General features: G+C 42.2%; 1 protein-coding gene across 1 annotated transcript in view; it reads right to left on the reverse strand.

The window, feature by feature from the left end:
* Nucleotides 1–21870, reverse strand: part of CTNNA2 (catenin alpha 2) — a 613234-nt gene extending 591364 nt beyond the window's left edge. Inside the window, exon 1 of the mRNA XM_070948152.1 lies at nucleotides 21852–21870. The gene's annotated coding sequence lies outside the window, so the exon portion shown is untranslated. The remainder of the gene's footprint in view (nucleotides 1–21851) is intronic.
* Nucleotides 21871–22618: the final 748 nt, after the last annotated feature.

Below are 22618 nucleotides of genomic sequence, written 5' to 3' on the forward strand. Positions count from 1 at the left end.
ATATTACTGTATACACTTTTATTTTATAAAATGAAAGTAACAATGAGAAAATGTGGAATAATTGAATAATGATAGACTGCAATCTAACATAGATGTGTATTGTTCTTAGAAATATATAAGTTGATTGAATGTAATAATTATGTTTAATCTGGTCAATTTCATTTGTATTCGAATGTATGGCGCCCAGGTGCCACACTGTTCATGCATTAATTTGACATTTTTATAAAAAAATAAAAAACTTGGAAAAAAAATAAATAAAGTTCCCTTAGAGTTGTTGTAATAATAATAATTAAAAAAAAAAGAATGCTATTTTCCACTTTCCTATGATGGGTTCTTGCATTTGTGTAGGAATGGCAGATTCTGCTGCAGAAGATGCCAAAAGCAACAAGCACACTTAAGACACAAATAGCTCAAATTAGATGCAGAAGTTGTCTGGCAACCAGTGAAGATCTTGTACTGTAGGTGTTACTCCGTTGACAGAGTGGCAGAACATTTTACCACTGGAGGTTGAGAACTGCTCCCACCCCTTCAGCCTTCCAGAAGGGGTATTAAAACTGTGTTTTGCCAATTGGCTTGAGGCCCCGAGGGGGCACTCACCGCTGGAAGTGGATGACCGGGTAAGAAGACCTCATCTCCCTGCCATCCGTCTCTTGGTCCTGGTTTCTTGTACAGCTTTAAAATTTTAATCTGAAAGGTTTTAAAAAATTTAATTACTTTTCTATCTGGTGCAGCGGTTAGAATGCAGTATTGCAGGCTAACTCTGCTGTCAGGCGTTCAATCCTGACTCTGAGTCAAGGTTGACTCAGCCTTCCATCCTTCCGAGGTGAGTAAAATGAGGACCCAGATTGTTGGGGGCAGTAGGCTGCCTCTGCTGTCAATAAGGACAGCAGAGTCAGCCTACTGCCCCCAACAAGCTTCTGGCAGCTTCTAAGAGATTTGGGTGTTATCTTGCTTGGTATGTATGCTTTTTATGTTAGGCTTTTGAGTCTGTTTGGTTGAGCTAATAATAAAACTTAAAAATCCCTTTATTTACTGGTATGTTCATTGTCTCTGGATCCAAAAAAACCAATTGTCTGGGTACAGTGGTGAAATTCATTTTTTTTTTTTTACTACCAGTTCTGTGGGCGTGGCTTGGTGGGCGTGGCAGGGGAAGGATACTGCAAAATCTCCATTCTCACCCCACTCCAGGGGAAGGATACTGCAAAATCTCCATTCCCACCCCACTCCAGGGGGAAGGATATTGCAAAATCTCCATTCCCACCCCACTCCAGGGGAAGGATACTGCAAAATCTCCATTCCCACCCCACTCTGGAGCCAGCCAGAGGTGGTATTTGCCAGCTCTCTGAACTACTCAAAATTTCTGCTGCCGGTTCTCCAGAACCTGTCAGAACCTGCTGAATTTCACCCCTGCCTGGGAATCTCATCACTGCCCTGATACTTGGCAAAACAGTTTATGAATGTGTGTGCAATGCACTCATTATATAGTTATGCACATATGCCAACAAACTTTAATTTACAAGTCCATAAAAACTTCCAGCGGACATTGAAATGCTGGACCTAAATCATCAGATTTCAACTGGTTGAATGAACCATTGCATGTTTTTTATCAGACGGACTCTGAAATAATCCCCTTCTTGTTACAAAAATGGCTAGGAGAAATAATCCAGATCATTTCCAAGCTAATCTGAATTCCATTTGGAAATCTGCCTGAAAGCTGCTTTGGTCTTCTAGCACAATAGGAAAAGAACTGGTTAGTTTCTCCAGCTATCTCAGAATTTACAGCCTCTGAAAGAACATAAAAAAATTACTCACCAAACCATACACTTTGTTTCCTCAAGAGATAACTATTTTTACAGTCTTTAAATCTGTTCAGGAAAGAGGAACCAAGCAAAACAATGGGTCCATTCCAAGTGCGAAATCATAGTTCTTAGATGAACGATTATCTGAATTAATAGGTATGAGATGCAGTGCCATGGGGACAACATATGCTCCCAAATTCAGGACACTTCACTGAACATTCCTCCTTTCATTCATATGGAAATAAAATCCGACTGGAAGATAAACTAAAATCTGCTAAACTGCACCTAGATTAAGCAACCCAAAGACCACAAAACAGTAAAGTCTCTATGTGTTTACTGTATTTAGAATATCAAAAAGCCTTTTTATATACTGCAAGCTATCTGTGCTCCAGCCGTGTATTGGGAATACTACGTTGTCATATATTTTTAAGTATTAAATTTATAGACTGTCCCTCTTCTATACGTGCAAGAATTGTGTAATCATTCTCCTCTCAAAGGTAATAGATATTCTCTCCTCAAAACACTTTTCCTCTCCCCAGTGATTAAGGAATTTTGAGGATTGTCATTCACTTTCCCTTAAGACATACGGGGAGTCATTTAGTGACTGTTCGAAGCTACAACAGCACTGGAAAAAAAGTGACATACGACCATTTTCTCACACTTATGACTGTGGCAGCAACCCCGTAGTCATGTGATGCTGTGAAGACCTTTTTATTCCACTAGGCGGGCTTGGCCTAATCCTTTCCCTCTTTTTTAATATGTAAATTTTAATCTGCTTTAAATTATTGGGGTGTTTTAATTTGTCAGGGCCAAAACTATTTAATTCGATTTTATCTGGTTTTTTAAATTTTTTGTATCTATGTATTTTATTGTTTGGCTGTTCACCGCCCTGAGTCCTTCAGGAGTAGGGCGGTATACAAATCAAATAAATAATAACAATAATAATAATAAAAATTCAGACGCCTATTTATCGCCTCGCATTTTCATGCTTTCGAACTGTTAGGTGGGCAGGAGCTGAGGCAAGAACGAGAGCTCGCCCCATCGTGCGGTCCTCGAGTCTCAACCCAGGCTGTCAGCTTTCCAACTGACAAGCTCAGCTTCTTAACCACTGAGCCACCGTACACCCCCCCTTTTATATAACATAATAGATTTCTAAATTCAATGTACCTGCATGTTTGCATGTGCATGCATGGGCCCCCTGCTAACTGTCTAAACTAGTCCTTGCAGTCTTATTGGCAACATTTTTCAGAAGCGGTTTGCCCCTGATTTCATCCCAAGGTGAGAGAGTAACTGGAAGTCACCCAGTTGGCTTTGTGCCTAAGTAGGAAAAATAATTCATAAGTCTCCAGTTTCTGCCTGGACACCATTACACCAAACAGACTCTCTCTGAGCATTTATAACTCCACAAACCATTTTTTCCCAAACGGAGAACGGTCTTACAGAAAATAATAAAGGAATAGCTGAAGAAGCTCCTTGGATGAGAAGCGAAACGTCTTCAAAGAAAAACCAGAAAGTGCAGTTGCCTCTTGAAAAAAGCACCTTTGGGACAACCAGGACCTGGATGACGGAGAATCTCCATACACATTTAGCGATAATAAAGGAATATTTTTCTGAAGATCTTGCAGCATCCCCATGGTCCCGTCATCAAAATTTAGACGCTTGGCAACTGGCATGGTATTTATGACAACTGCAGTGTCCCGGGATCACGTGATTCCTTTTTGCGACCTTCTGACCAGCAAAGTCAATGGGGAAGCCAGATTCACTTAACAGCTGTGGCAAGAAAGGTCGTAAAATGGGACAAAGATCACTTAACAAATGTCTCACTTAGCAACAAAAATGCTGGGCTCAATTGTGGTTGTAAGTCGAGGACCACTTGTGTACAAAGCTAGGAAGATTTCTGTAGCTATGTGATGTGCATCTTATCAGTAAACTGACATATTGGTTAATCTGGGTAGTTTCATTCTTTTTTTCACAGCCTGAAAACGTACGTCAGACAAATTTTGCCTCAAGTGGATATAGTCCGCATGCCCCTTATTCAACAAAGCAGAGAACCATGCAATGAATAATTCAGAAGTAAGACAATAATAATAATAATAATACACGGGTATTTCAAGCAAGAAAGTATTGAGAGTATATTTACTCTCTTAATAGCAACTAAGAATATATAGCTGCTAGAGGGTTGCAGCCGTCTCATATTTATGGCATGTCCCAAGTGAAATTTCAAGGAACATGAGGTCACTAACGTTTCCTTTTGGATATGTTCCTCTTCAGCACCAAACATGTTAAAACAGGGGGGGAAACAAACTTCAAAATGCAAGCAGCAAGGAATTCTTTTTTTTTAAAGGAATCATTAATGTCAGGCAACCTCACCTTCGCCATCTCAAACATGTTTGTCGTTCTTTTCTCTGCTTTGTAGACTAACTCTAAATGCAATCAGGAAGTTGTTAGCATGTAAAACAGCCCAGGGTAATTTATTCCAAATTACCAAAACAAACGTGATTGTTATTTTCCAAATTAAGCTCTCAATTTAAGCAGAGTATTTGTTACACGTGTAATCAATGGTGAAAAAAAATCAACAAGTAGCGAATCAACTTGTCATTTACGATAAGGTTGTAAACTGGATAAAGTTTAAAGAGGGGGAAAAAAAGTAATTTGCAAATTGTCTGCTAAGAAAACAACATGGAAATGTCTGTAAAATCATTGGAGGTTTGGGATTTGAAAAGAACGCCAGCCTGAACATGTCCAACAACACAATACAAAAACCCCATTATGAATCCTGTGAAACAAAAACTAAGTACTCACAGAATCTAGAATAGAACAAAGATGCCTCTGCAGCTGCTCAACACACACACACACTCACTGTCATTGTGGGGCCACTGGGTCAAGGACCCTACTCAGCAAATGTTTTGGTTTCCACATAAATGGGGGAAACTTACAAGCATCTTTAAAGCACATTCATTTCAGCAGCTCTGGGACACCCATTATCAGGCTAAAAGTACTTTGTCGCATTTATCTCTCAATGACATCATGCAAGTGTCTTTCTTGGCGACTGTTTGTAAATTGCTTGCACTGCCTTCTTCTTCTTTTTTAAGCTACTCAATCTCATCATATTTCCAGGGAACATCCTCATGTTAAATAATCCCTTCCTGTCACAAGCAGTAATGGATACTTCTCTCCTGGAAGGAGACTGCTGCCAGAAACATTTAAGAGTAAGGTGAGATAATGTTGACACGGTAAAACCTTTTCTCCTAACCGCACAGCCTTTATTCTTTTCGTTTGAGAGTATATTTACTCTCTTAATGGCAACTAAGAATATACAGCTGCTAGCGGGTTGCAGCCGTCTCATATTTATGGCAACTATCCTAGCGACGTGAGCTCATTCTTCATATAATGCTTGACGTCGTCAAAATAATTTCCTCTTAAAAAACAAAGGCCAGCATTTTTCCAGTAAGGAACACATCTGTATAAAACCTTACATACATTACACAACACCCGTTTTCATAGTGCAAGACAAACTGCTGTGTCAACTAAAACAGCATCTTCTTCTAGATCAGCATGGCTGGCTCAGGAATTGAACTCAGGAGTTGAAGTCCACAGGTCACGAAAGGGCCATAATTCTGGGAGTGAGAAAAGGGGCTCAGGAATTCTGGGAGTTGAAGTCCACAGGTCACGAAAGGGCCATAATTCTGGGAGTGAGAAAAGGGGCTCAGGAATTCTGGGAGTTGAAGTCCACAGGTCACGAAAGGGCCATAATTCTGGGAGTGAGAAAAGGGGCTCAGGAATTCTGGGAGTTGAAGTCCGCAGGTCACGAAAGGGCCATAATTCTGGGAGTGAGAAAAGGGGCTCAGGAATTCTGGGAGTTGAAGTCCGCAGGTCACGAAAGGGCCATAATTCTGGGAGTGAGAAAAGGGGCTCAGGAATTCTGGGAGTTGAAGTCCGCAGGTCACGAAAGGGCCATAATTCTGGGAGTGAGAAAAGGGGCTCGGGAATTCTGGGAGTTGAAGTCCACAGGTCACGAAAGGGCCATAATTCTGGGAGTGAGAAAAGGGGCTCGGGAATTCTGGGAGTTGAAGTCCACAGGTCATGAAAGGGCCATAATTCTGGGAGTGAGAAAAGGGGCTCGGGAATTCTGGGAGTTGAAGTCCACAGGTCATGAAAGGGCCATAATTCTGGGAGTGAGAAAAGGGGCTCGGGAATTCTGGGAGTTGAAGTCCACAGGTCATGAAAGGGCCATAATTCTGGGAGTGAGAAAAGGGGCTCGGGAATTCTGGGAGTTGAAGTCCACAGGTCATGAAAGGGCCATAATTCTGGGAGTGAGAAAAGGGGCTCAGGAATTCTGGGAGTTGAAGTCCACAGTCATGAAAGGGCCATAATTCTGGGAGTGAGAAAAGGGGCTCAGGAATTCTGGGAGTTGAAGTCCACAGGTCATGAAAGGGCCATAATTCTGGGAGTGAGAAAAGGGCTCAGGAATTCTGGGAGTTGAAGTCTACAAGTCATAACAAGGCCATCGTTCCCCACCTCTGTTCTAGATGATACAATGCAGTCCAACATCATTTAGCAACCGGCTGAGTATTTTGAGTTTAACCAATGCCTCATGGAAAAGACACAAATGCAATGAAGTATTCGGTGCTGTTGCATCAGCCTTCCATATCAGACACAAGATAAACTGAGGCTGCAATTTCCACAATTCCCAGTCAGTATTCCTTAGGAAATGTCAGACTTCAGAATATTCTTCCAATTTATAAATAGAAGGGGAGAGGGGGAGAAAAAGACAGGAAGGATTAAACGTTTGTGGGCCTCATCTAAAGGTAGTCCTTTATATCCATTCATTTAGTGACTGTTCGAAGTTACAATGGCACTGGAAAAAAAGACGTATGACCATTTTTTTCACACTTATGACCACTACAGCACCCCTATGGTCATGTGATCAAAATTCAGAAGCTTGGCTTGATGACAGTTGCAGCGTCCCAGGGTCGTGTTTTCTGCGACCTTTTGCGACCTTCCGACAAGCAAAGTCAATGGGAAAGCCAGCTTCGTTTAATAACTTAACCATTATAGGGATTCACTTAACAAATCTGGCAAGAAAGGTCGTAAAATGGGGCAACATTCACTTAACAACTGTCTTGCATAGCAACAGAAATGTTGGGCTCAATGGTGGCCCTAAGTCGAGGACAACCTGTAAACTACCTGTAGCTATTTCATTTTGACCTTAGAGACCAGTGGCAATTCAGGTGCTCTTGGCTGATCTTAAAAAGCTAAACAAGTCAGACCTAATTGCAAATATCTTTATTATGGTCATAGACCAGCATAAGAAGAGTAGAATACAAATAATATTTTTAAAAGCTAAAAGATATAAAATATAAAAAAATATTTTCTGTATTCTACCCTTCTTAATGCTAGTCTATGACCACCATAGAGTTATTTGCAGACCTAATTAGAGTTTGCCTCAGAGGACCTAGGAAATCCCCAACGGGTTTAAATTAGAGTGACAAATTAATACAAAACAAAGAAACTATTTCTGCATTGTGGCCAAGAAAACAATATGAATATACTCATATGGTTCCCCAGGCATCAAGCTTGATTTCTGGAAGGCTTTATTTACTTCAGTTGCATTGTGCTTCAGACTCAGGGACATAAAATATGTACAAAATAAAAATTTTAGGACATCAACAAAGTTTTGAATTTGCATATGCGACATACAGACTCTAATCTGCTATTAATTTGCTATTCTTACAACCATAATATTTCAGAGTAGCCCCAAGGTCCTTCAGCATCTTGAGACAATCAGGTTAAAATGCCAGTAGACACTTTTGGGAAAATGTTAAGACTAAAGTTATCAGAAAAAAACTTGATAAAGATGCAAGAGGCTTAAGCTTCAACACTTCATTTCAATTTTAATTTCCCATCTTTAAAATAAGAAAACACAACATCAACAGTTGATGTAATTTAAATGTCAAAATGTTTAATGAAGATAATGATCATTATTTATGCTGATTTTAAAACCTGTGTCTATTATTATACCGAAGTGTGCATATACCGTAAATAAAATCATTCCTAGTCAATAAGCCATCGAGCTAAATATATTTATCAGAGAAATTATTTAAAGAAGGAAAAACTACAACACTTTCCAGTCTTCCCCAACAGACTGAATTATAGTCATGCTTGAAAACATTTCTTCTTTCTGGCCTGGGATCCACTATTCATGGAGATAACTTGGAACTGTTTCTTTAAAAGTCATTCCTAATATTTATTAGGTACAGTTGCCTACCAAAATCTTAGAGAAATTGTAATACCAATCTAAGCTGACTATCTTTATATATAAAGTATAGTAGATGGAAAACTAAATAATTATATTTTATGGAAATTTGTTAAATGGTTGAGCAGTGGTCCAGCATGAAGAACACAGTAATGACTTAAGAATGAGGAATATATAAAGAATTGCAGAGTTAATCCATCAAAAGTATCCCATGAAATCCTAAGTGTTCCTATTCAAAATAAACTTTATTGAATTGAATAGATTTATACCCAGAGATGTGTAAAGGAGGTTACAATTTAGAGAAGATAATAATTAGTTTATTTTTACATTTCCACTCAAATTATACATGGAATCAAGCACTCTATGAAGTGAGAGATTCATAAAACCATATCAGCGCAAACCATAAAACACTGTATTTATCAACGATGTTCTTAATCTTGCCTTATGTCCAAATTCAAGATCTCCAAAAGAACAGTCTCAAATCTTCTTCGTTTAGAGACTAACACATAGCTTATATAAAAGCCCAGCCTATTTTAGCAAAGCAACTTCAATATCTCAAGCATGTTGCATGACTTCCATTTCTGAGTGCCATAATTTAACATCACCACCAGAAGATACATGGTCAGTTACAGTGAGAGTTAGCTTTGAGGACAGAGCAACCAAAAACACGGATTGGCTTTAAACTGTGCATCACTTCATCATCCTTGTCCAGTTCATGCTTTGACTACTGCAGGGGTGTCAAACTCGATTTCATTGAGGGCCGCATCAGGGTTGTGTTTGACCTCGGTGGGGCTGGGGGGCATGGCCAGGGTGGGCGTGGCCAGCTCGACATCACTCATGTCGGGAGCACCTATGGTGGCACGAGCACTCTGCCAACGAAAACAGGCTCCCAAGCTCCGTTTTCGGCTGCGACGGCTTCCTGCAACTCTATGCCAGCGAAAAGGGAGCATGGGATGGCCCCCTGTGGCCCTCCTGAGTTCTGTTTTTGCTGGCAGAGGCACCACGGGCTGATTCTTTGCTGTTTCCAGGGTGGCCCCAAAGGCCAGATCTAAGCACCTGCATCTGGCCCCCGAGCTTTGAGTTTGACATACCTGGACTACTGCAATTGGTGTTGTGACCTGGCTTCCTCAGTCATTAAAACACACGAGTAGTTCCAAAAACCTCTTTTATTGCTAGAGCTGTGAATTATGTTCATTCACAGCTGAGTCCCAATTAGTTGCAAAAAGTCCTTCGGGAGAAGTCCTTTGGGATAATCACCAACCTTTATTTCCCTTGACATGCTGCCAAAGACCTACTCGGCAAAGCCACATGGATTCTAGAATCAAACAGAGATGCCGACTGGGAACAGAATTAACAACGTTGCTTTCCTGCAACCCTCTGCCAGCGAAAAGGGAGCTTGGGATGGCCGCCTGTGGCCCTCTGAGCTCTGTTTTTGCTGGCAGAGGAACCATGGGCTGGTTCTTTGCTGTTTCCAGGGTGGCCCCACAGGCCAGATCTAAGCACCCGCATCTGGCCCCCGAGCCTTGAGTTTGACATACCTGGACTACTGCAATTGGTGCTGTGACCTAGGCTTCCTGAGTCATTAAAACACACGAGTAGTCCCAAAAACCTCTTTTATTGCTACAGCTATGAATTACGTTCATTCACAGCTGAGTCCCAATTAGTTGCAAAAAGTCCTTTGGGAGAAGTCCTTCAGGATAATCACCAACTTTTATCTCCCTTGATACTCTGCCAAAGACCTACTTGGCAAAGCCACATGGATTCTAGAATCAAACAGAGATGCCGACTGGGAACAGAATTAACAACGTTGCTTTCCTGCAAAGGGCCCACGTGCCTTTGCTCCTCTTTTAAGCTTTATGGGAGGTGCTAATCATCTACAGGCCTTACTCCCGAGTCGTCCCTTTTGTTTTAACTGTTCGTGCCTTCTGGCAACTCTGTGCATGGGCGCATTGGGAACAGGCTCCTCCTGATCCTCTGCCTCTCTGCTGTCTGACTCTTGGGGCTCCAGGGTCCACGCATCACTCCCAGATGGCCCTGGCCACATCTCTGCCTCCGACACAGAGCCCTCGTCCGGGCCTTCCCCAGACTCCAGGACTGGCCCATGTTCCTCCCCAGCCTCCTCACTGTCCGACTCTGCTGCCAGCTCCGCAGGCTGCTGGCAGACCACAACAATTGGCTGGAATTGGGGTCACCTTAAAGCATGCCAGTTGTGTTCAAGGCCTGATGGTGTATGGGGCTATAGGCAGTTATTTATGTTTTGTTGCTCATGATTTTATTATTTTTCCGGGGAGGGGGGCACAAACTGCTTTGATGTGCAAAAACTAGGTAAAACTGTACAAGAGATAGAGAGACAGAAAAACAGACAGACAGAGCCCATTTCTTTAATACATTTCTGCTCTTTCAAACATTTGTATTTACTTTATAATATGAAATAAAACCAATGTTTTCTAATACGCTTCTTTCAAAATATTTTTCAGATATGATGTTTGAAATATTGGGATATATATCAACTTTTTTAAAAGTAATGAATAATTGACTAGTTCTCACAAATGGACAGTTCTTATATAAATATATGTATTTCTCTGCCCACTCCGGATTAAGCAATTTCATAATGATATGTTTACAAACACAAAAGAGAAGAGGTTAAAAAAAACCACATTGCCACTGCCTCCCCTGTAAAAATTCAAGGTCCCTTAACGTTTCAGAAATATTATCTCAGAAGGTACACATTTGTTATGCTAAAAAGTACAAGCAGAAGAACAGCATTAGCCACCTAAGAGTTCAGCATAAAGCAGCATCATGCTCCTTGATCCCATATCAGAAAACCAGAATGAGAGTTTGCAAAAGCAGATGTAATACCGGTTCTAAGGTTGTTTGTGAATATTTTATCTCTTGGTCGAGCCAATGGAAGGGTTTATTTTAAAGACAACAAAGGTAAAACTACCTGTACTATCTTGCTCTTTGCTTTCACTCCTTCTCTAAATTCACTTTGGATTGTTACATAAAGCATTCTAGAGACATTAGTAAAATGCCAGCTAGGCTATAGCTTTACTACAAGTAAAGTTTATGTAACAAACACATCTGATTGACAGCTCAATCCTACACACTTAAGAAGCCATTCCCTCCGTGCATAGTAAGGATCAATCCGGGTAGCTACACTGTTTTTTTATCACTCTGAAGTGGTTATCTTATGTATATGCTCTCTCCACAACCAATTTTTAACACTCCAATCATTATTTTACTTTCATGAGAAATTAAAATATAATGGATGGAGATCTGAATTCAGATATTCCCCATTCATAACCCAACACTCTAACCGTAATATGTTACCAGTTGTAATTGCTGTTCAAGGATCTTAGACTGAATCGCAAATATTTTACAACCTCTAATCCTTACAAGTATATTACAAAACATTTTCTTCAAGGCAAGAGCACTTGGCTTTTAGACCCAAAACATTTTGATATCAATGAAGAGGTTCTAGAACTACTTGTAAAAGCGCATTTATACTAATAGCCATGAAATTCCCGTACACTGTGCAATATTAGCCAGTGAACCACTCTGAATCACTGGAGAGATATAAGCTTCTTTTTTCTGTGAAGAAGGAAAGTCAAAACAAACTTCTGAAAAATAAATCAATGCCCAGTTTGAGGGGGGGTTTTGGGGGGAGGAGGCTTGGGGGCTTTAAACCCTGGAGCCTCAGAAACCATATACATTCATATGGGAATTTATTACCTCTGCTCAAAAGAGATTCCCATCCTACATTTAAGAGGGGCGTCAAGAAAATGCCAAAGCAATTTTCAAATATTCTTTGAAATAATAAAAGCCCAATTGGAACGACGTTTGACTCACTGGGCGCTTGGCAGAAGCTGTAGACCAGAGGTCTTCAAACTTGGCAGCTTTAAGACTTGTGAATTCTGAGAGTTGAAGTTCAGAAGTCTTAAAGCTGCCACGTTTGAGGACTCTGCTGTAGACTGTTATTCAATTCATGCATTACAAATAACTGACCTGCAGTCTAACACCGACAGCCTCAGCAGGTGGCATCGCTTGGGCTGCTATGCCCAGGTTGGACAGCTAAGCAGAGTTAGGCTTAGTAATAATTGGACAGGAAAATCCACAGAATTCAAGGGTTATAGGCAGACTGGGAAGTTGAAGAAACATCTGTACAAAGGCTAATTTCTACTTTTAATAAATACTAGTCCCGTGATGGTGAACCTATGGCACATGTGGCGGAAGTGGAACGCAGAGCCATTTTTCCGGGCATGCAAGCTATCACCCAACTCACCCGTAGCTGCGCATGTGCGCGCACCTCAGCTGGCGTTCGGACCTCCGGTGTACATGCGGGCAATTCAGGGGACCCAGCTGGTCTTTGGAACTCTCCTGCGCATGTGCACGCATTTGCGCATGCAAGAGTACTGGTGCGCAGCATGCGCAAGCGGCATTTGCACACATGCATTGCGTGCACAAAAACCACATGCATGTGCAGATGGTGCAATTGCGCAGGCAGCACACGGTGGGGCGTGCATGCCAAAGGCGTGCACATATGCAGATTGTGTGGTTCCACATGCAGGACATGGGGGAGGAGCTGCTCATTAGCGTGGATGCCACGCACGAGCGCGAGGCACATACCTGCTCGGCACTCGGTGAGTAAAAGGTTCGCCACCACTGTACTAGTCCATGACTCATTGGGTCATCCTGTCTTGTGGTCCCCACGGGGTCTCCATTGACGTTCTGCCTGCAAGTTTCCCAGGTTTCCACATTGAATTGCCTGAAGACCTGGCTGTCAGGTTTCGGTGTCATCTCAAATAAATTGCATTTCCAAACAAATAGTCTTTGATGAAATCTTTCATTTATTAAGCACGACAATCTGTTCCCGACTACGTCGTAGCCAACACTGACTTCCTGACCCCAAACCTTCCCTTTCCATTCCCCAATTCTCTGCGTCTCATTGGCCATTTTCCAAATCACTCTCCCCATATCTACTACTTCAGCTCCCAGGAATGTCCCCCCTCCCATCCCATCTCCTAGGGGATATTATCTTCAGGGAAAATAAGTAGGTGAACAGTCAAGCGTCCTCTTGCCAGCTGCCCCCTCTTCTCCTCCTTATGTCAGCACTGGAACGAATGTAGTTTGGAGTGTTGACACTGGCTCTGCCAGATCGCTTGGGCACCCAATGGGGTAGCTTCATACTGAAGGTGGTGAACGAATTAAGTTCTCTGCCATCTTGTCTCTCTGATGGTTCATGTTTTTTTTTTAATCTGTGGTTTGGGGATTGTTATGTGTGTTGGACCAGGTCTTTGGGTGTTAAGTGAATTTCGTTGTATGGGTATACTGTGTATACCCGTACAATGACAATAAAGTGATTATTATTTATAATGGATGTTTTTCATGTTGTGAGCCGCCCAGTGATTGGACACGAGATGGGCGGCAAATAGGTTTTATAAATAAATAAGCAAATAATTGTGGGAAGGTGTCAGGGCATGTGGTAAATGAGGATCACATGATTGTGTCACCAAGGCAGCAGGCTGAACAGCGGCGGCACGGCGGCACTGGAATGACATGGAACTTTCCAGAATTTCATTCATATGGAAGTAATGAGTCCCAGCATTCTGTAGTTTAGCACATTTGAGCTACTTTGGTTGAAAATGTTTGCTCTATGATGCACTGTGTTTCGCCCAGTTAAAGTTACAGATGTCAGAGTTGTAACAGTTCATAGATTCTAGCTCAAAGCAATAAGGTAGTCCTCGACTTACAACCACAATTGAGCCCAACATCTCTGTTGTCAAGTGAGACCTTCGTTAAATGAGCTTTGCCCCATTCTATGACTTTTCTTGCCACCGTTGTTAAGTGAATCACTGCAGTTGTTCAATTAGTAGCCCGGTTATTAAGTGAACCTGGCTTCCCCATTGGCTTTGCTTGTCAGAAAGTCACAAAAGGGGATTACATGAACTTGGGACATAGCAACGGTCATAAACATGAACTGGTTGCCAGGCATCTGAATTCTGATCACATGATCATGGGGATGCTGCAAGGGTCGTAACTGTGAAAAACGGTTACATTTTTCACTGCTGTTGTAACTTTGAACGGTCACTAAATGAACTGTTGTAAGTGGAGGACTACCTGTAATTGCATTCTAGTCAATTTCAGTACATTTATCGTCCACTGTTTTCCTGGATACAGAGCAGTTGTCTATTTTTTTTCCCCCCCCAGAACAAAAAAATTATTTATTTATTAAATTTCTATGTTGCCCATCTCACTGACAGAGCAACTCTGGGCATCTTACAATGCAAAAGGAAGTAAAAAGTGCTGGGGGGGGGGGGAGAATTAAAATTAGAAAAATTGAAGAGAGAAGTTAAAAGTTAAAAACCAATATGGTGGGCGGCCTGCGGGTGAGAATCTTCTGTACCCCGTCAGCCACCACCAATGTAACAGGCCTCTCTCAGGGCCCCAGGCCAAGCGGCAGAGCCAGGTTTTTAAGCTCTTCCAGAAAATTTCATAAACATTCCTTATTAATAATCAATTGATATGCAGTATGCAGTGGAGTACCCCAAGGTTGTGTTTTAAGCCCAGTACTCTTCAACATCTTCATCAATGACTTGGATGAGGGGATAGATGGGGAACTCTATCCCACCTGGAGTAAGCCAGCCCTATGCCTTGAAGGGCTTTATAGATCACAATCAACACACTGAATTGTCCTCGGAAGCTTATTAATAACCGGTATAGCTTGCACAGCAAATACTGTACATTACACAGGAGTAGATACCATCACTACACTAATTCATATGCTGTTCTGAGGGGTTATTTATTTATTTAGCGTATGGTTGGTCACACACAGTATTAAAACACTTCATTTTTACAGGTTAAAAACAATTAAAAACAATTAAAAAGCGGGGGGGGCTGAGGGGTCCTTGGTGATCTCTGAGCTTGGTTGTCGTTTTCTTGCAGATGTTTCATGACCCAACTAGGTAACATTGTCAGTGCTAGTAAGAAATGGGGTTTGCTCTCAATTTACATTCAACTATTCTCCTTTATTGATCATGTTGGTCTTCTCTGGGAGATGGGAATGACCACTTAGTTAATAGCTCACAACAACAACAACAACAGCAACAACAACAACAACAACAACAACAACAAAGGGAGAAGCTACCTGTGGAGATAGTGGAAGATGTCTCAACAAGGAGGGTTTGTGTGAACCAGAGAGAGCAAGAATGAGCAGCTATTCTAAAAGAAGATCATTTTTAGAAAATGCATCATTCCCATCATCAATTTATAGAAATGAATAAAAACAAAACCAACTTCAATAAAGTTTTGATAAATTTATGCTAATTGAGAACAGCAATTACAGTTCTAATACTTGTTAGTGCTTAATAGCTGGGTATAGTCATCAAAGAACTGGATATTTTGTTATACTAAGCTCAGAAAGCACCAAGATCCACATAGTTCAATCCCGAGCCACAAATATTTTCAAGTATTGGTATTTTGTTATGTCATGCTGTTAAAATTGTTTGAACAACTAATTATAGTTACCACAAGATTAGTCGGTATATATTGGGTGCTTACATTTTTAGTGTTATATTCCAACATCAACTAATTCTCAACCAGTGCACTCTTTTTCATTTGTCCTTCCCCTTCTGTTTATCCACCAACATTAGATATTCTGCAAAACCCAGAAAAGGAACCAGTGTTTTGTACTCAGGGTGGATTTGATTTAAATCAGGTCGATTTAAATCATAATTTTTAAAGAGCAACTGTCATCTCTGTCCCACAGGAGCTCCACCTCTGACCTGCTGTTGACTCATCGACAGTCTCTATATTGCAGAATATATAGCCTCATGCTACATAACTAAGCTCCATTTCATGCTGAATAAACTAAATTATTAATGTATCTTAAACAGAAAACTATCTTTAGATAGATTTTTACTCCAAAAGCATTTTATTAAAATAAATTTGATAAAAATAAAAAAAATCTGATTTAAATTTTAAAAATCCGATTTAAATTTTAAAAAATTGATTTTTTAAAAAAAAAATCATTGATTTTTATCCACCCTGTTTGTACTTCTCTGGTGTAACTGGAATTTCCAAGCAATAGGTGGTTACAAGAAATTATGATGCTGCAATGCTAGACATTTTCAAAGTTTATGAACACACTGCGAGGAAGAGGAGGAGGAGGAGGAGGAGGAGGAGGAGGAGGAGGAGGAGGAGGAGGAGGAGGACGACGACTGTGGGATCCTTAGTGTTTTCTGAGCTGAGTTGTTTTCTTGAAGATTTTTCATCACCCAACTAGATGACATCATCAGTGCTAGTAGGGAATGGGGGGGGAGGAGGAAGAGGAGGAGGAGGAGGAGGAAGAAGAAGAAGAAGAAGAAGAAGAGGAAGAGGAAGAGGAAGAAGGAGGAGGAGGAGGAGGAGAAGAAATAGTCGTTTAAAGATACATTTTGTATCTTCAGGAGTTGGGAATGTGTATTACAGAAAACTTGGACAGAAATTACTCTTTATGTTTGTCTATTTAAGCTCTAGGCAGCTTACAGAGAAGCTTCTTCAGCCTGCTAAAATCTTGATAGAAATCAATTTTATCCTAAGGTATAATGGATTACTATTGGAAAGTTAAGCTGAGATTCACATTTCTTCTAGAATAAATGGATAACTTACTCTGAACATAGAAAAATTGGGATTTTCAAGGATTTCCATCCATGTTCTATGGGTAATGCTATAGAAAGACAGCCACAGTAGTCTATGAAAGTGTTTCTCCATCTTGGCAGCCTAAAGATGTGTGGACTTCAACACCCAGAATTCTCCCGTCAACACGCTGGGCTAGGGGATTCTGGGAGTTGAAATCCACACATCTTAAAAGTTGCCAAGATTGAGAAACTGCTCTATGGTATCAAAAATCAGGAGTTTAGCTAACACCACTTCCAACAAATTATATTAAAAAGGCATTATTCGTTTTTGTGAGTATCAGTTCACTTCATCAAACGCACTACGAGGAACAGTGCCTTTTAAGTAGCTGAGAAATTATATGCAGTTGGGTTGAGGGGTGACCTGACCATATTTGCAGATAACACAAGAGGGCTTCAAGTGGTTCCAAAAAGATCCTTTCAAACAGAGGAGATGAGTAATAATGAATTGGATGCAAAGTGATTCACATTAGGACAAACATTTTTAAGATCATGTAAAATTCGATGGTCCTAACCTGTAAAAGCTGGGAGTGACTGATCAGGCAATAAATCAAGCAGCTGAGACCGCCTTCTGCCATCAACAGCCTCCCACCGGCCAACTCGCTCCCAGAGAGGGGCTCCTCAGGGTGCCGTCGGCCAAACAATGCCGACTGGTGACACCCAGGAGAGCCTTCTCTGTGGGGGCACCAGCCCTCTGAAATGAGCTGCCCCTAGATGTACGTATGATCCCCGACCTGCGCACCTTTCGCCGCGCCCTGAAGATCCTTTTATTTCAACAAGCCGGGCTGGCCTAACATGAATATGAATTTTAAATGGGTGTATGTTAGTTTTAACTTGCGGGCCAAATTTTTGTATATCCGATTTTAATGGTTTTTTTAAATTTTGTAAATTATATGTGTTTTAATATGGCTGTGCACCGCCCTGAGTCCTTCAGAAGAAGGGCGGTATAGAAATCTAATAAAAGTCAAAGTCAAAACTGGAAAGTCTAATGATCTCTTGATTATTATGAGAATAATAAAGAAAAAGAATAGAAAATGAAACTGACAATATTTGCTACTTTTATAGTAATCTCTGATACAATTGTAGCAGTATTTGGGAGAATGATTACAGAATTTGTAACACTGCACCTCAACAAAACCATGGGAAGATTGAAGGGGGCCGGCAGGGAAACAGAAAGTCATCCAAAGTTATCAGAAAGTGGGAGAAGTTCCTATGAAGGGAGAACAACGTTGGATTTATTATTACAAAACAGAAAATGCAAGTAACTGGGGAGGGCCTGATGGGAGTATAACATTATAAAAAAGAGTATAAAAATATAAAGTTATACACGACATGAAGAAAACGAACAGGAGCATTCTCTCCTAAAACTAGAACATGGAAACCTCAAAATAAAATTAAATGACCGAAAATTCAAGTGACAGCTTCCAGTTCTGTAAGGGTGGTTTTTTTTTTTTAAAAAAGGATCAGCTGTAGTGTTTAGGAATAAGCCCTTCTACTACTAATATTCACAATAACTGCCTAATAACTCTAGGATGAGGTGTGATTTTTTTCTGAATACCAGCTGCCAGGCAACAATAGCAGGAGAAAGCTTTGTACTCACATTCTGCATATGTTTTTATGGCTGTCTAGTTGGCGACTGAGGTGGGAGGGGGTAGAAGAGGATAATATAAAGAGCTCTTGTAAGTAGATACAGAAAAAATAATTCTTACATCACGTTTCTAAACAATTAATACATTTTAAAAATAATCATATTTGATTTGCACAGGCAATGTGTAGATAATGACTGCAGTGTGAATTACTTAACTTGCTCACTGGCGTTTTTGGTTAATTATATGTCAATAATACTTCCCTCTGCAGGTCGTCCTCAACTTACAGGGTTAAGCCTGAGCATTACAGTTGTAAAATTGGTCACCCACATGACCAACCCAATTTTGCGACCTTTTTTGTGGTGTTGGTTAAGCGAATGTACCAATCATAAAAGCAAATGCAGCAGTTGTAAAGCGAACACTACGGTCATAAAAAAAAAACATTGTTCACTATGAGGTTTTTCTTTCCAAGAAGTAAATGCCGGGTTTTTTGGCAAAAACATTGTAAAATGCAATCACATGACTACAGGATGCTGCAAATGGCCATAAATGCAGGTTGATTGCCAAGGGACCCACATACAGTCCCACGACCGCAGGAAGGGGTCAGTCATGGGAACTTTGGAACCAGGTTCTTAGTACCTTTGAGGGGGTCTATCATAACTTTGAATGATTGCTAAGCGACCAGTCACAAGACAAGGACTATCTGTATAGAATCAAAAAATTGGAACTACAATGTAGTTGTGGAGTTCTCAGAAAGCAGTGACATGTGATTGATATTGCCCTCAGCAGTTCCTATTAAATGTACATGTAAAGACACATGCCTAAAAGTTTTATTCAAATGAACGTATCAATATATTTCAGGTTGCAGCTAAAATCCATACAATTTGGACTTAACAGTTTATTTATTTATTTATTTATTGGTTCGATTTATATGCCGCCCTTTTCCGGAGACTCAGGGCGGCTTACAATGCGTTAAGCAATAGCCTTCATACTTTTGTATATACCTGCTTAGTAGGACTTTCACCCCCCCCCCAAGCGGTGTTCTTTTTTTTAATACAAAGTCATCTTATTGCCCCACAATCCGGGTCCTCATTTTACCTACCTCGAAAGGATGGAAGGCTGAGTCAACTTTGAGCCTGGTGAGATTTGAACTTGCAGTAATTGCAGGCAGCTGGTGTTACTTAACAGTGCTTTAGTCTGCTGCGCCACCAAGGCTCTTAATCAAGTTCCTAATCATGCTTCATAAATATGGTATTAATATACAGTGTTTTTTATATAAATTATTGGCAATTTACATATGTTGTTTCAATTAAGCATAACTAAATGAAGCCCAAAAAGCACAGATATTTCTCTATACTAATTAGTTCTGTTTTTTCCCCTATGTTGTTCAATTTGTGTTTCATCATAGATTCCTAGAAGGATCTTTCATAACAAAAACCTTCAGACTACTGATCACTGATGAAAACAAATCCATTAATCATACAATATCCTCCCTCCCCCTCTCCCCCTCTCTCAGGCCTGACTGCTATACACTTTAGGAATATACAAGTACAGTACCAAAAATCTGAATAAATTAACAAGTTTAATTTCTAAGAGATATTGATTAATAATCATATATAAAGCTTGAGCTGATGATTATAGTATTTTGAACATGTCAACAGCACAAGCTCAAGTTGATAAAAATGTTTTTTAAAAGTTCAACAAATAAGTATTTTAAAACAAATTTATTTTCTACCAACACAATTGAAAATGTATTAACATTACTGACAATTTACTGAAAACCAACCAGTAATCACCACATCCAATATCCAATATAACTTCCCTGGTTATGAAGTCAACCCTACATTGCCCTCCTAGAGAAGCCGTTACATGGCAACATTAGAATTTTTTTCTTCATCCAATCAATTTTCAATTCCTTCTCAAAACACCCTAAAGAGTTAAGCAGACACCTCAACGTAGGGGCGGAAAAAACTTTAAAGATAACAGTGAAACTCCATCGAGATGCTTTTCCAGAGCATCCATCAGCTCCCATTCCCCAAAGTTCCACAACTTTTTCTTTGGTTTTGTAGAAGTGAGAAATAGCCAAACTATTAACGCTTCGGGGTTTTCCTAATTAAAGAAAAGGCTTGGCCAGTTAGTTATGGTCAGTGTCAATAGGTTTCCCCTTCAAACAAATGTGGGCAACACCACAAACCTTTCTCACAGAATCCCAAATCAAAGGTGAAGCAGATGGCTTGGAATTGGACAGAGAACAAGCAATATATCTAGCTCTCCAATCCATTTATATATATATATATATATATATATATATATATATATATATATATATATATATATATATATATATGAAAACGTATATGTACATGTACATGTAGATAGGGGGTGGATGGATGATGGGATGGGATGGGATGGAGGGATGGAATAGAGGGATGGAGGGATGGAATGGAGAGATGCATGCATGCATGCATGGGCTTCTTTTCCACACTTTCTCCCTTTTCATCCTCGCATCTCTTCGGAAGCAGCCAGAAGCAAGGCAGAAGTGTTCATTTCAAGGCACCTAAATTTCAACCCCAAAGAGCGCCTTACAACTCAGGCTGTCTCGACAACTCACAACTAGGTAGGGCACCATAAAAACTGATCAAAGAGGAGCAAGAAAGCATCTCTCTCTCTCTCTCTGCCATACAAAGGGCAAGAAGGATGCTTCCCACTCCCACCCTACCCACCGCTCTCCCCCCCCCCCCACTACACATACACACACCCAACAAAGCCCTTCGGCTCCTTTGCACCATGCCCAAGATGCACACAAGGCTGCAGATAAAACCTCATCCCCCTGGGTTTTGCATTCGCATATCCCTTTCCTTGCATGCCACCAAATCTCAAACCATCAACCCCCCCCCACCACCACCACCACCTTGAGGATGCTCACTTGGCCCTTTTCCGTTCATGCACCCCCAGAGAGGTGTGTGTGTGGAGGGATGCTCTGGATGCACCTTCCCCACAAGAGAGAGAGAAAAGGAAGCCCGGATTGGAAGCCCAGGCAGGGAGCGTGCATGGAGGCCAATGCCAGGAGGGATGCGCGCTTTTTAGGCAAGCTGGCATGCCCCGCACGCCCAAGGGGAGGGAGGGGGGAGGAGCGCGTTGTGTTGTGTGTGTGTGTGTGTGTGTTTGTGTGTGTGCAACATATGCACATGGGTCAGGCAACACACATACATGCATACACATACACACACACCCGGCATTGCATGCAAGGCGAGAGGCGCATCTCCCACCCGCGGACACAAAGGAAGGGAGGATGCCCGGCGGGAGGGAAAGGTAAGAGCGGCGCGAGCCTAGAGATGGAGAGAGAGAGAGAGAGAGGAGGGGGGGGGGAGGCGAAAGGTGACGGAGGGGGGAGCGCGGGCGGCGGGAAGAGCCTGAGGGAAACGGCGGTGGGGGGGGGGAGAGAATTGGGGAGCCGGGAGGGGCGGCACAAAAAGAGGAGGAGGAGGAAGAGGAGGAGGAAGGAAGGATGCTCTGCCTTTCCCTGGCCTCGCCTCACCTCAGCTCGCGACCGGGAGAGCCGCCGCCGTTACAGCCGCCGCCGCCGCCGCCGCCGCCGCCTCACGCCCGGCTGAGGGAGCCACGACCGAAGGGGGCGGGCAGCCTCGCGCGCGCGCGCGTGTGCCCCCCCCCTCACTCCCTCCCTCCTTTGCCTGCCCCGTCGCGCGCCGCCAAGCCAGCCAACGAACGCCGCCGACGGACGGCCCCGCCCACTCCTACAATCTCTCTCTCTCTCTCTTTCCCCCCCCCTCTCCCTCCCCTCCACACACACACACAAGTCCCTCGATCGGGCGCCGGCTGAGGAGAAAGAAGAAGAGCGCGCCTGCGCCGCGGCGCGTGAGGGAGCCGGGCAGTAGGAGGGGGGGGGGGTGGAAAGAGAACGGCGCAGGTGCCTCTCCTTTTTGCTCAGGAACCGGCGAAAAGGGTTTGAGGGAGCGGGCGGCGCCCACTGCGCAGGTGCGAGCGCTGGAGGCGCTCGTGGCGGTGGGGGGGGGAATAGAACCCTGGACCGCGTTGTTGCTTAGCGACGAAGGCCGCGCGGGGCTGGGCAAGGGAGGGAGGAGGGAGGGAGGGAGGAGGAGGAGGATGGTTGGGGGAAAGTGGTCGTGGGAATGCAGTCCCCGCGGGGGGGAGGGGCGTGAAACGGGTCAGCAGCACCCCTTTTTGGCCCACCTCCCGCGGGGGAGGGGGGCAAGGGGGGGAGAGTTGGAGGGGAGGGGGGTATTTCTTCCCGGGGTTGCTTCTCCTCCCATCCACGTGCAAAGA

This window comes from Pituophis catenifer, unplaced genomic scaffold (assembly GCF_029215685.1).
Source record: "Pituophis catenifer annectens isolate HBS135680 unplaced genomic scaffold, rPitCat1.0.hap2 SCAF_8, whole genome shotgun sequence".
Classification (NCBI taxonomy): Eukaryota; Metazoa; Chordata; class Lepidosauria; order Squamata; family Colubridae; genus Pituophis; species Pituophis catenifer.